The 13,812-nt window shown below is 39.9% G+C and overlaps 1 long non-coding RNA gene across 1 annotated transcript in view; it reads left to right on the forward strand.

Annotated features, from left to right (window-relative positions):
- LOC143960588 (uncharacterized) overlaps window positions 1–13,812 on the forward strand; it is a 52,537-nt gene that overhangs the window by 29,137 nt on the left and 9,588 nt on the right. The window contains exon 2 of the long non-coding RNA XR_013270348.1: window positions 3,790–3,857. This is a non-coding gene — a long non-coding RNA (uncharacterized LOC143960588). The remainder of the gene's footprint in view (window positions 1–3,789; window positions 3,858–13,812) is intronic.

Genomic DNA, 13,812 nt, shown 5'->3' on the forward strand with positions numbered 1-13,812 from the left:
CCTCCCCCACTTATAAAGTCCCTCTGTTAAGCTCTGCTTACTCTGGGACTAACTATAGAAGTATAAGCTATTCCTTTTGCAAAGTTCATGCAAAGTGTATGCATAGACACATTTTTTTATTTTTTTTGGATTAAGTACAGAAGGCTTAAAACCCCTGTCAGTTTATTTTTCTGCTGTCTGGATTCTATTGGGTCGATTTTCCTTTATCTCCTGCCCTGAAGACACTACTGGACTTGGGATGAGATCTCTATAAGGTGAGGGGAATTCCCTTCCAACACAGCTGTCACAGGAACATGTGTCCCCACTGGAAGATTTACCCTCACTTCCTGTTCCGGTGACAACTGTAAAATCTGAGGGTTTTCTTTACTTTTTGTTTACATAGCAGTAGCCACCAGGACAAATATACAGGGCAAACCTACACAGTGGGGACACAGACAGCAATTAAACTTTCACAGGATCCAAAACGAAAGTTCTAGTTATACAAATCGCCTGATTGGTTGATTACAGTGATCCAGCTGCATCCTATATACTAAGCTCAGTGAACAGTCACTTTGCAAGGTGAACAGTCTTTGTTAATTTAAACAAATCAACTCCATCTTTTTCCTCTGTGTCGCTAGCTTCTAATGACCTGTGGGCTGCCCTTGTAGAGAATGATTTTGATGCTCAATATGGCTTCCCACATCTGTGGCGAGGCGATGTCCGTGGTTCACAGTGAAATGACTTATGGCATGTTTACAAATAAAGATGCCATCCATAATAAGGATTGTGGCTTGGTGATGTCACTGTATCTCATGATATAGCAGTTAACTTTACATGAATATCCAGTCTGTGAAATCGTCTAAGTGCAAGCATTTAATAAAATATAAATGTGATTTAAAAAGTTCATTTAAGAGTTCAGGCTTAAATTGCATACTTGGATGCAAAGCAAAAAGTTCATTTCTTCAACAGGCCCGTTCTTGCTTTTAATGTCATGATCAGGTTTTGAAACCACAGAGCGTCGGGGAAAAAGACAGTCTTTCGGTCTCATGGATGGTAGAAATAGTAAAAAGCCTTATGTCTGAACCTTCAATTTTTAGCTTGCAAGGTTTCATGACATTGTCTACTATGTGCTATACAGACTCCTTTTACTGTCTAGTACAACAATTTCAAAGCACACTCACCACCAGCTAATCAGCACAAACGGATTAATTAAAGACTCCACCTTTCTGACCATATTTCAAGTTACACCCATATATATGGTGTAACATGCAATGTGGTCACTGCCTGCAGTACCCCAACCCAAACTACCCCCTTACTGAATTCAAGGATTCTTCTAGCTGGAGCTACCTACGTATTTTTTATTTTGGTCCAATGCTTAAACCTAATGAATTCACATTTTCTTTAATCAGCTTGGGTGCATTTATTGTGTTTTTGCAAAAGGGGAAATTAGACTTTAAACCTGCTCTCCGGGCAGATTTTTTTCCCATGCAGTGGGGTTTGCACTGCACAGGTCAACTGCTCGTTTTGTCTAGGGGTGAGCAGAAAGCTTACAGTATGATCACCCGATCTTTCAATCCTTCAGAAAACGGCATTCCCCACAGTCCGGTGGTGGGCTGTTCCTAGTCTATGAGGCCTTCTCTGGGCGTGATGACGTTAGGAATAGTCCACTATTCAAGACCACTGGAGCATGGGGGTGCCAGACCGGTCTTGTGCTGGGAGGATCGGAGGATTAGGTATGCTACCCTAGAAAAAACAAAAAAAAAACAAGCATTTAACCTATGCAATGTGGGCACAGCCCCACTGCATGGGTAAAAAAAAAAAAAAAAAACATTTTGCCCAGTGTTCAGCTTAAACTGTTTCAACCTTTGAGCTGTTTGGATTGTAAAGTAGAACTCCATTTTTTTTTCATTTTTATTATTTTTAAATCGCTGAAACCTCCCCAATGTTAAAAAAAAACAAATCCAAGTTTTATCTACCCTTTCCACACTCTGGCACAGTACCTTGTCCTCCTTGGCCCAGTGTTTGCAGTTCTTCCCAGGCAAAACAACAATTATATCATTTTGCCATTTTCCTGTGAGCCCAACCTGTCATTTATACAACTCCCTAAGGGACGTGTCACTGTGCAGGTGGGCTCAGTCCTGGAAGGATGCCTATCCCTGCTGCTGTTAGAGAAAGAAGTGTTGAGGACGTCATTGGACAAGCTTGAAAACTGCAGGGACATGGTATGTATAGAGGTTTTTTTAATTAAAAAATCTGAGTGGGCATACTCGGGTAAATTCTGGAGTCTCAATTTAAGTGATACCCTTTATTGGACAGCCTGAATTATTAGAAATGCAAACGTTAGGGGCCTTTCTTAGGTGCTCTACTAAGGTATTACACAGTTTATATACAGGAGCCACAGGAAGCTCTGAAATTGTACACTTAAAGTATATGTCTATCCTTAACATTTGACTAGTTTTGGATACTGTGAGGAGCAGTATAAAGTATCAAGCATACATGTCAACATTTTATTGCTTTTTGGCTCTCCTTTGGGAAGATCTCCTCTCCTTTTTTGTCCTGATGTTAATGTTTTTTCCACACAGGAAGTGAGGGGAAATCTCCAGGAGCAAACAAAGAGAAATAAAGTGCTTTTCTTTCGTAAAGTATGGAAAGGCTAGAATCTCTGTCAGAATTGTATTTCTCTCTATGTCCCTTAGCAGATTTTCCCTCATTTCCTGTCTGGAAAAACAGTTTCACCAGGACAGGAAGTGAGAGGAGATCTCTCTAATGGAGTGCTGGATAGCAATAAAAACAGACAGGGAGTTCTAATCCCTCACTACACTATTTAAACTAGAGAAAAGTTCTCCAGGCTTGAATTATACTTTAAATTAGCCAATAAAAGGCATTACTACAATGCCAAACATTGTGCATTAGGCTGCATTCACACCTGAGCATTTTCAGCTCGTAAAAATTCTTGTAAAACGCTCATCTCAAAAGTTCAAAAATGCCCAACAAGCAAAATCCCATTCATTTAAAAGGCCCCTGTTCACATCTGAGCATTCTGTTGCCTAAAGCAAAACGCCTGAGGCTCAAAAAAGTACATGACCTTCTTTTTGGGCAGATTACAGGCATTTTCTGCTTTTTACATTGGTGACCTTTTGACCTGTAAAAAATTGCAGCAAAAACGTGGTAAAAACACCTGAAAACGATACGCTCTGGTGTGAATGCAGCCTTAATCAGTGGCTAACACAAGTCTAATACTCAACTACAAACATTTTGGTTAAAGTCATAGGTTTTGTTATATAAACTGGAAAATACACATGAAGCTACACTACCACATCAAGACATGTGTGCAAAGTGCAGTTCCTAAATCTAAACTATCTAAACTCTCAATTTTGAACATATTCATAGCAATGAATACATGAGAGCGGGCTTTCATTGTGGCAGCCCCTTTTTCTTTGAAGGCACAGTAACACACCCAAAACCCAGGCTTGCTCAAGGCAGGTGACTACCCCCAGTGTTGCTGTACCAAATCAAACAAATAAAAAAAATGGAAGCCACTCAGTTCAATTAATCACTAATAAGAAGGAATGGTATACATGCAAAGGGCAATATAGAAAGTAGCACAAAAACTTTGCAGTGCATTTTTTTTGTTCCTACGCATCTGCGGCAAATAGTGTTGCAGTCACTATTGACATTGCTTTTCATGTTATCATGAACAAAAAACTTCTACATCTAATTAATGCCTCAAAAGCTAAAAACATCTACAGAAATGTGTTTCTTTTTTTCTAAAGCTGAGCCTTCTCTGATCTATTTTTGTTTAACATATAGGATCTGCAAAAACTTCAGATCAACCTAACAATGAGGACAAAATGGACAACGTCAAGATGTGCACAGAGGTAGGTTTTGGCTTTGTACAACTTAACAGGACTGTTTCAAGAGTTGTTATTTCAAATGAATCAATTTATTAAGGTTAAAATTCAACGTGATTTAATGTGATCGGCTGCAATGTACTATGTCACATTTCCACACACACTGTTTACCAATTCTACACAGCTAAACACCTCCTATTTGATTATTTTTTAGGTACTGTACCAGTATAATTTACATTCAAGAAGCAGGTAGCATACACAAGTTAAAAAAAAAATCATTATTGGTCTTTGAATTGCCTTTCCTAGTGATTATAAAAGTGTTCTGTTTTGTGTATAGAGCAACCAGTTGCAGAATAGACCAATAAAAATAACTCATCCTTTTGCCATGGGTTATTGCACATAGCCGCAGCTCCCAACACTCCCTGCTTTCCTCCTACATTGTCCATTTTTTTAGGTATGACGTAAGTGTACCTTTTGTCTTCATAATATTGTTTTTATTATTTTTAAGTGTTAGAAAGTAAAACCAAGTAGTAATGATAAGTTAACAGTGGGGTAAAGTGATAATTTTTTGCACCCTCTTTATGATGCGTGTGATCGGGGGCATGGCAGGGGTATGTCCTATAAGTACTCTGTGCAAAAAGATGTCCCTCTTTCCTACCCCATCACTGCTACACTATCCCAATTATTTCATTTAAATAGAGGATATGCTTCAAAACTTGCCTACTTATAAATCCCTAGCTATCTCAGAGAACTTCTGGTTACCCATTTTTCCCACATGCTCCTCTCTGCCCCTTAGAGAAAGGAAAGTTGCAGGTACCATAAAATTGTCTTAAAGCCTTTTGGATCTTGTACATTCCATCATGCAGCACCCGCCCTTTGAAAATCACTTCCATCCATCATCTGGGAAGCACCCTCTCTATATGGTGGTAGGCTCAAGGCACATTTATTCACCCAGGCTTATCACAACACGTGACAAATCTTTCTCTAAAAAATAAAATGAAAATAATACAAAAAAAAAATTATAATAATTTATTCAACACACCCTGTGAAGGGTGAAGGACTGTGAAGGAATTTGACCCTATGAGATGGTAGCCTGCAGATGCCTCTTTTAAAGAGCAGTGCCCAACCAGCTCCTTGTCGCATGTAGGATACCCTGAATGTCCACACATTTGCTGTTTTTTGGGAAAATATTTTAGAAAGTGCGCAAAGATGTCTTTTTTTAATTTGATTGTATTTAAAGCCAGAACTTCTGCTCTTGTGACAATTTAAACCTTTTGGAATTCCTTTCCTTTCTGTTGGGGAGACAATGGTCACCAGGACAATTATAAAGGGTAAACCTACCCAGTAGGAATGCTGACAGCAATAACCCTTCCACAATCTATCCAAAACTAAAAAGTTTCGATTTTACAAATATTTAAATATTATTATAATTGTGTTATCATTATTAATAATAATAATACATTATTATATGTGTGACATTTTTATATTTAGCATGGCTCTCCACCAGCTGTCAAATAAAGTTGGGAAACTAAAATATAGGTGTACATAAAACCTCATTTTATCAAACTTTTCCTGTTTACTGCTTAAAAAGTGAAAGCAGACAGAGAAAGTGAAAAAAACAGAGGTTAAGCTCCCGTAAACCCAGTACCCTGTGAATGTCTCACTACACGTGCCTAAATTACTTCTTTATTTTGTGATGGCCCTTTGAGAGCAGCTCCCATTGAGATGTGAACAAAGGCCATGACCCCAAGGTCAGAGAGTAACTGAGGAAGTCTGACCTTTCTTTGTTGGCAACTGCTCTGTTTATTTTGCCTAAGTAAAGATCACCAATACATTAACTAAAGAGGATTAAAAAGGTTATACCCCCAGGGATATGATTCAGGCAAGTGGCAAAATGTAGCGGTTAGGATCCTTCATGTTACACCATTTGAAAGGACCTGTTAGCGCAGCAGTGACCCACATTTACCAGAGACAAACATGGTCAGGAGTTACAACTTGACAAATGCTGGTCTTAGTGAATTTGTGTATGCTAAATCAATCTATGCTCAAAATTTTTTAGTCCCAAATTTAGTGAATCATAACTACATGTAATTTTTTTATTCCATTTTGTAGATAAAAATAAAAGACCGTGAGTCTGACAACCATGGAGCAAAGGGTTAAGCACCTGCCTAGAGCAATCTTCATTTTTATTGGTTTAAGAGAGTTTGGACAGATAATTTTTTGTTTTAATTGTGATCCTCGCATCAGATTGACATTGACAGAGAAATAGACCTATAAAACTGGAATTTTCCTATAAAAATGGAATGAACATTCTTTTACATGTCTGTTTATCGATCTTAAAGAGGAACTTAAATTGAAGTGTATCCACACCTAAAAACAAATGTAATAAATTGCAGCATATCAAAATCGATAGATACAGCAGATGGATTACTTTTTTCCCCAGACTTATAAACACGTTTCTTGTCCCTTAGGCCGCGTACACACGGGCAGACTGTTCGCCCAACTTTGTCCGCTGAACAGTGTTTCAGCGGACAGTCCGCTCGTGTGTGGGCTTCAGCGGACAGTTTCAGCGGACAGTCTGACGAACAAAGTTTTTCGGAATTCCCGTAAGACAGTCCGCTGAAACTTAGTTTGAGCGGACAGTCTGCTCGCGTGTAGGCTTGTTCGACAAACTAAGTTTCGCGCATGCTCAGAAAGGATTTACACGGCGAAGGTTGCATTGCAGTGTATTGGACGTCGAATTTCTCGTCCCGTCGTACGTGCCGTTCACGTCATCGCGCACGCTTTCAGCGGACTGTTCGTTCATCGTGTGTGGTCAAGTCCGCTCATGCAAATTTTGAGCGGACTGTTTGTCGGATTGTTTGACAAACTAAGTCGGGCGAACAGTCCGCCCGTGTGTACGCGGCCTTAGTGGCTAGGTTCACTCCTCCACTGTATCGATAGAGGAAGCCATGGCTGCCTGCCAGCCTGGACTATAGACGTGTCTGCCTTTGTTGATCTCCATTACATGGGGGTGATGGGATTAAGGCCAGGTTCACATACATTGCCGATACGGTGCATAGCATCAGCCCGGCGCTGTTCACCGATTCAGGTGCGAATCAGGTACAAATTTTTGCCTGAATTCACACCTGAATAGGAGGCAGTGACGTACAGGACCTTTTTAAAACCGCAGTCAGCCTAGAGTTGTATGAACCGGCTCTACTGAGAGCCGGTCACACTCTCCTGTCATGTGAATTAATCCTCTTGTATTTTATTGTATTGTAACTATATTGTCTCTCTTTTATTTTGTAAAGCAATGCATAAACTGTTGGCGCTATATACATCCTGAATAATAATAATAATAATCCTTTTTGTGAAAAAATAAAATAATAATAAGTGGATGTGGGGAAATCCGCATCCAATTTGCATATATGTGAACCCGGTCTAAGAGTTTACACAAGGAAGATAACATTTTTTTGCTTCCAGTTTATTTTACAAGAAGGGATAGGACACTGCTTTCCTGGCAAAATCAAGCGGTATTTTTTGTACTTGCTAAAAATGTTCTTAAAGCATAGTTCCCCCCAAACATGAAACTTCTGCTTATCTGTCTCCTCCGCCCCCCTCCTTTTGGGGGGGAGGGGGGAGCGGGCACCAGTTTTTGACAGGTATCCCATCCCTACTTCCGTCGGACCTCGCGACGGCCAGGTACGTCAGAAGTGCAGCCCCCTCCTTCTTCTTCCCCTGCTGTTGGGCCAGTAGGAGAGCACAGCACACTTTGCACATGTGCAGTAAGAAACCCAGCCGTGAAGCCGCAAGGCTTCCCTTCCGTGTTCCATTACCGACATGGGTGGCGACAGCACTCGACAGCCTATGGAAATATCAGTTGCGGTGCCGACAACTCTGGACTCCAGGACAAGTAAGTGTCCTAATATTGAAAGTCAGTATGTGTAGCTGCTGAATTTAAATTTTTTGAGGGGGCAGTTGGAACTCTGCTTTAACCTAAATAAATACTGCCACCATATCTAAAGACTTTTAAGCGGCAACGTAATACATTTTTCTTTTTGAGTTTAGTTATCCTTTAAAAATGGAAAAAAATATATGATAGTAAATCCAGAGAAGAAACTCTGCATGATTCCTTTGCTAAAAAACGCTATCGCACTTTTATTTCAAAATAATGCCTGTGAAACATGCAGTGTGGCGTGTACCCTTGTTCCTAAGATGCAAGGAATGCAGCCAGCTGCTGGGGATAATGTAAAGGGCTCGTTCATACTGCCCCGGACCGCTGACACACACTAAATCGTAAGGGTTGTCCAGCCACAGTAAGCTATTTGAAGTGCACAAAAGTGACACTTCATTCATGACATTGCATAGCAGTGTAATGCACTGCTGTACAGTGACATGAAATCCTGTCCTGTGCGCTACAATAAAATGCAGCTCACTGCAGCGCAGCTTCGGTCTGTGTTGCCGTGTGAATAGGACACACAGAACAATTGTTTTCTGTGTGTCCCAGCTTTCTTAGAGTGCAGAAAAACGCTGGTGAACTGACACTAAATCCTTTGTGCAAGGGCAGAAGTTCAGTCAAAAGTGGCTGACCAATGGAGAGGAACGTTAGAAACCTGGGCATAACAGTGAAGAAGAGGAAAAATGGCAGCTAAGTCTGCCACTTTAAATTGCACACAATATGCATGCATATCTCCTGTACCTATGTAGAAGTATCTTTCAAAATTAGTTGGCATCGTTTTGAGTGTTTTTTTTTTCTAGAACATCATTTTTCAACAGAGAAAACCATTACTGTTTATTGAATAATCTTTTCTATCTTTCATTTAGGCAAAACCTTTTTTTTTTTTTTTTTTTTTTTTTTTAACCCTTTGCATAGAGTGAGGAAGGGTTATACCTTTTGTAAATTTTTTTCCCACTGGAGAGATTCACCTCACTATCTGTACTGGAGGGAGGCCAATGTCGCTGAGAAAGAAAGTGAGGGAAAATCCCACATTTTAGGGTTGTCCCCAGAATGGGAGAGGAAATCTTCCAATGGGTACACTATTTTTGGAGATGATTGTTTCCGACGGATTTTGGCCGTAACTTGTGTTGCATACACAAGGTCGCACAAAGTTGTCGGACAATCCGATCGTTCTGAACGAGGTGGCGTCAAACACGTACGTCGGGACTATAAATGGGCCAGTAGCCAATAGCTTTCGTCTCTTAGTCTATTCTGAGCATGCATGGCACTTTGTCCGTCAGAATTGTCTACACACAATTGGAATTTATGCGATCGGATTTTGTTGTCGGAAAATTTTAGATCCAGCTCTCAAACTTTGTGCGTCGGAAAATCAGACAGAAAAAGTCTGATGGAGCCCACACATGGTCGGACTTTCCGACAACATGATCCGATCACACATTTTCCGTCGGAAAATCCGACCGTGTGTATGGGGCATAAGAGTATTATTCCCTTCACTTTCAGACATTTCCTCTCACTTTCTGTTGTGTCTCTGGCACAGGAAGTGTATGAAAATGTCCCCAATGGTACACAGATGGCAAAAAATAAACTGGCTGGGGATTTGTCCTTTTTCGACTCTATCGAAAAAAATACATATTTTTAGTAATATATTCACTTAAACTGAGGAACTGGTCCCAAGTTTGATGAGCACTCTTTTCTAAATCTGGCCATGCTCTGGTCACCCAAGTATTTATGTTAATGTTGTGGAGCAGGAGAAAGGAGTCTCATACAAACACCTCCAGGACTGGCCTACACTACAAAAAACAAAAATAATTGCTATTTCACTAGATATTTCTCCTCTAGCCATGTCTACAGGTGTCCACTAGATTATCACCCAGTGCAACAAAGACAGTTAGATTGGTGGGTGACACAAATTCGAATACCTGACAATGGCAATATACACCATTTCTTCTGTTCAATGAAATGCCCTATTATATTGTACATGTATGGGCAGCCAATACTTTCTTTGTTTTTACTGTTATCTGGGGCTCCATTTGACAGATATGTGCTCCCTTGCTTTTATCGTGACAACCGTTTCACTAAACAGGAAGTGGTGATTTGCAATCTGGCACAGTTAGCAGCCAAATCTGACAGGGGTTCTAATCCTTACCAACTCTACCCAAATCTAGAAAAAGTTTTTAGCTGGGCATCCTTTAAGCTCTGGGTACAACAATTTTCATTAAAATATATTCCTAAATATTTACCGTATCGCGTTCAAAACACACTGGGGTTGATTTACTAAAGGCAACTAGGCTTTTCACTTTGCAAGTGCAGTTGCACTCTACAAAGTGCAGTTGCTCCAGAGCTTAGTAAAAGAGGTAAAGCTTTGCTGACTTCCATCATCCAATCATGTGCAAGCAAAAATGCTGTTTTTTTTATTTTTCTTGCATGTGATTGGGTATTCTTAACCACCGAAAGACGGATACTGCGCGACGCTCAATTGCCGGGAGGGCATCGCTGTATGTTCTCCTGTTTACCTCCCCCATCAGTGCCACATATTAGTGCCACATCAGTGTCACATGTCATCAGTGCCATGTATTAGTGCCATCTGTTATCAGTGCCACATCAGTGTCACGTGTCCTCAGTGCCACATCAGTGTCACGTGTCATTGTCCTGGTGCTCCAGGGCCTTCCAAAGTGTAATAGGTAGTCAACAAGTTAGATGTGTAATTTATGCTCCTAGAACACCTGAAGGTACTCCCTGCATGTTGGGTCTCTCTATGTGGCTAGGCTGTGAAAAAGTCCCACACATGTGGTATCATAATACTTAGGAGGAGTAGCAGAATGTATTTTGGGGCGTCATTTGTGGTATACACATGCCATGTAAGAGAAATAACCTATTACATTGACAATTTTGTGGAAAAAAAAAATAAAAAAATCTTAATTTTGCAAAGAATTGTGGGGGAAAAAAATGACAACATCAAAAACCTCACCATGCATCTTACTAAATACCCTGGAATGTCTACTTTTAAAAAGGGGGCATTTGGGGGGGGGGGGGTTTATACTTTCCTGGCTTGTTAGAGTCGCAAGAAATGAGATAGGCCACCAGTACATCAGGTGTGATCAATGTTTTATGATTTGCACCACAGCTTGTAGACTCTCTAACTTTAACAAAGACCACTAATATCCACTAATTTGGGTTATTTTTTACCAAAGATATGTAGCAGTATATATTGTGGCCAAAATTTATGAAGTAAAATTTATAATTTCCAAAATGTTATCACAGAAACAAAGAAAAATGTTTTTTTGTTTTTAATTTTCGGTCTTTTTTCATTTATAGCGCAAAAAATAAAAAACACAGAGGTGATCAAATACCACCAAAAAAAAAGCTCTATTTGTATGAAAAAAAGGACAAAAAATGCATTTGGGTACAGTATTACATGACTAGTAATTGTCCTTCAAAGTGTGAGAGCACTGAAAGCTAAAAATTGGTCTGGTCAAGAGGGAGGTTTAAGTGCCCAGTGGTTAAGCTTCGTCTCATTTACTAAGCTCTGGGGCAACTGCACTTTGAAGAGTGCAACTGAATGTACAAAGTGCATAGTCTATTTGCCTTTAGTAAATCAATTGTGCTGACTTTGAGATTTGCTGCGGGTGCCAATGCATTGTTAATGACACCCCAAATGCAGATTACAAGTGCACTGTGTTTGCGGACACCAGATTGTGTGGTACCATGCAATTTGGTGTGGCGTGTTTTTCAACAGTAGTGCATGCACTACTTTTTCGTGTGGGTCTTGTGCAATTTGCAGCCCATTCAAATAAAAGGACTGCACTGCAGGGAAATACTCAGGAATCGCACAGGAACGCGGATCACGTTTTCATGCAATTCTGGTATAGACTGCCCTTAAAACATATCGGAACTCCAAATAGATATAAAAGACCCAAATTAATGGAGCTCTGTATTCATAATTAGGTCATTAAATATATTATTTTTGATTGCAAGCAGTGTAGGTTCCTGAACTGACCTGGCATCAGCCTCTGCACAGCAAATATCAGACTGCGAGAAGGAAAATAAGCACAGAGAACCAATTAACTGCTTAGTGTGCCACTCAGGTTCTCTGGAATGGGGTGTGAGACCCAAACATATGCCACTGGGAGTGTTGGCTCGTCCCGGCTCCAACAATCACTTGAGGCAAAGAAAGATCTCCCTACAGCCACACATCCATGCTGTCCCTGGAATGAGTGTATGATTGGCAACCTCAGCCTGGACCCCGACCAGGCCATGCTCCCAACACGTTTCGCTTCTGCCCTTTGGAGCTTAGTCATGGGGATCTCAGAAGGGCGGAGTGAAACACGTTGGTGTGTGGCCTGGTCGGGGTCCAGGCTAAGGTTGCCACACATACACTCATTCCAAGGACAGCAGAGATGTGTGGCTGTAGGGAGACCTTTCTTTACCACAAGGAACCAATTAGTTATGCCGCAGTCACTAACTGGCCACATGGTACCTCCCTGTGTCATGGCTACTAAGTGTTTTGAGGAAAAAATTTCTGTCCAGTGACTATATTGCATGTCCCAAACCTGAGCCTCTGCAATATCCATTCTCCTAGGCTGCACATTTTAAAAACTGGAAGCACGAAAGCAAGATTTTAGAACAATTTTATGATACTTTTACAATAAAAAATTTTCAAAGGAAGGGATTTAATGCATGTGTCAGGGTACTGTCTGTATTTTTATATGCAGCCTTGGCATTTTAAAATGTTTGTGAATAAATGAAAGCTAATTCCCTCCATCATTTTTCTTTTTTACTAATAATAGTAATAGAACAAATGTAAAATTGCTCTTTAGCTCTCTAACTCCATTAGCAGCACAGTACAGTTTCCAGCATTGTAAGACTTACAATCAAAAATGAAGCAGAGTTTAAGGTTCACAAAGCACTGGAAAAATGATTTTATTCCCTATAACAATTGAGACTAATATAATGCGTGTACAGGCCTGTAAAAATTAGAACTGTGTTGACAATATTTTTAAATCATTCTACTGGCACATTTATACATTGCAAATAAAGATGCAAAACTCAGGATGACATTTAAAAATAAATGTTGTTACTTCATGGAAAATAATTTTAAAATCCAGGTTTGATCTACAAACTGTTATGTAGTGCAGGTACATACAAATTGATTGGATTGTTTAGGGTGGCCATACACAGCTCACAGTTTGTCTGATTCCTGCTGAAAATTGTGATAATGGGTGGCCCTGTCTGCATCAGCTGGCTTGACAAACTCTGATTGTAAAATCAAAGCAGTTGGGTGGAAATTTGTTGGCCGAACAGTGACTGCATCCAATCAGATGCAGTCACTGTTTGGGTATTTAGATAGTTACAGGTGCTGTGACTGTCTAAAAAATGTATCTGAATACAATGGCCTGCAGGGAAGATTCCTCTAGCATGGACAGGGGAATTAAGTGATTTTTCTAGTACAACCCGAGGGTCTAAACAAGAGAAATCTTAACGTGTCTGGCTAGCCTTTGGTCGGCCCTCATACTATATACTATATCTTTATTTTGTCTGCACATCTGTTGTTATTGTAGGGTGTTGGGATTACAGCACATTTTTGAGAAGCAGGTAGCTACTTGAAGTATTAATTTATTATATCTCGATACAGTAAATAAAAATGTAATTCTTTTTTTATGTCCTGGTACTAGCGGTGTGCTCATTTCCTGCTTACCTTTTTTCTTTATGCTATACATTTGGTAAATATAAGGCTGCTCATATATTATACAATCTTATTATACAATCTCCTTTAGATCTACCATAAACTAAGGGCTTGCCTTATATAATACAAACTGAATTGCTTTTTTTAGGTTTGTGCTCCTGTTAACTTTTGGTAATAAATTTAATGGAGGTGCAGATGTTCTACAATCAGATTGTATTGCATAGCTCCCAACTGTCCCTGATTTCGAAGGGCACTGTCCCTGATTTGGAACAATGTTCCTCTTTCCTCCTCATTTGTCCCTCATTTTGGTCCGATCTATATAGTTGTATATAAAATTTACTTTTTACCTTTCATAAAGT

The sequence above is a fragment of the Lithobates pipiens genome, unplaced genomic scaffold (genome assembly GCF_037356315.1).
Source record: "Lithobates pipiens isolate NorthernLeopardFrog02 unplaced genomic scaffold, aLitPip1_a1.2 Scaffold_8, whole genome shotgun sequence".
NCBI classification, from domain to species: Eukaryota; Metazoa; Chordata; class Amphibia; order Anura; family Ranidae; genus Lithobates; species Lithobates pipiens.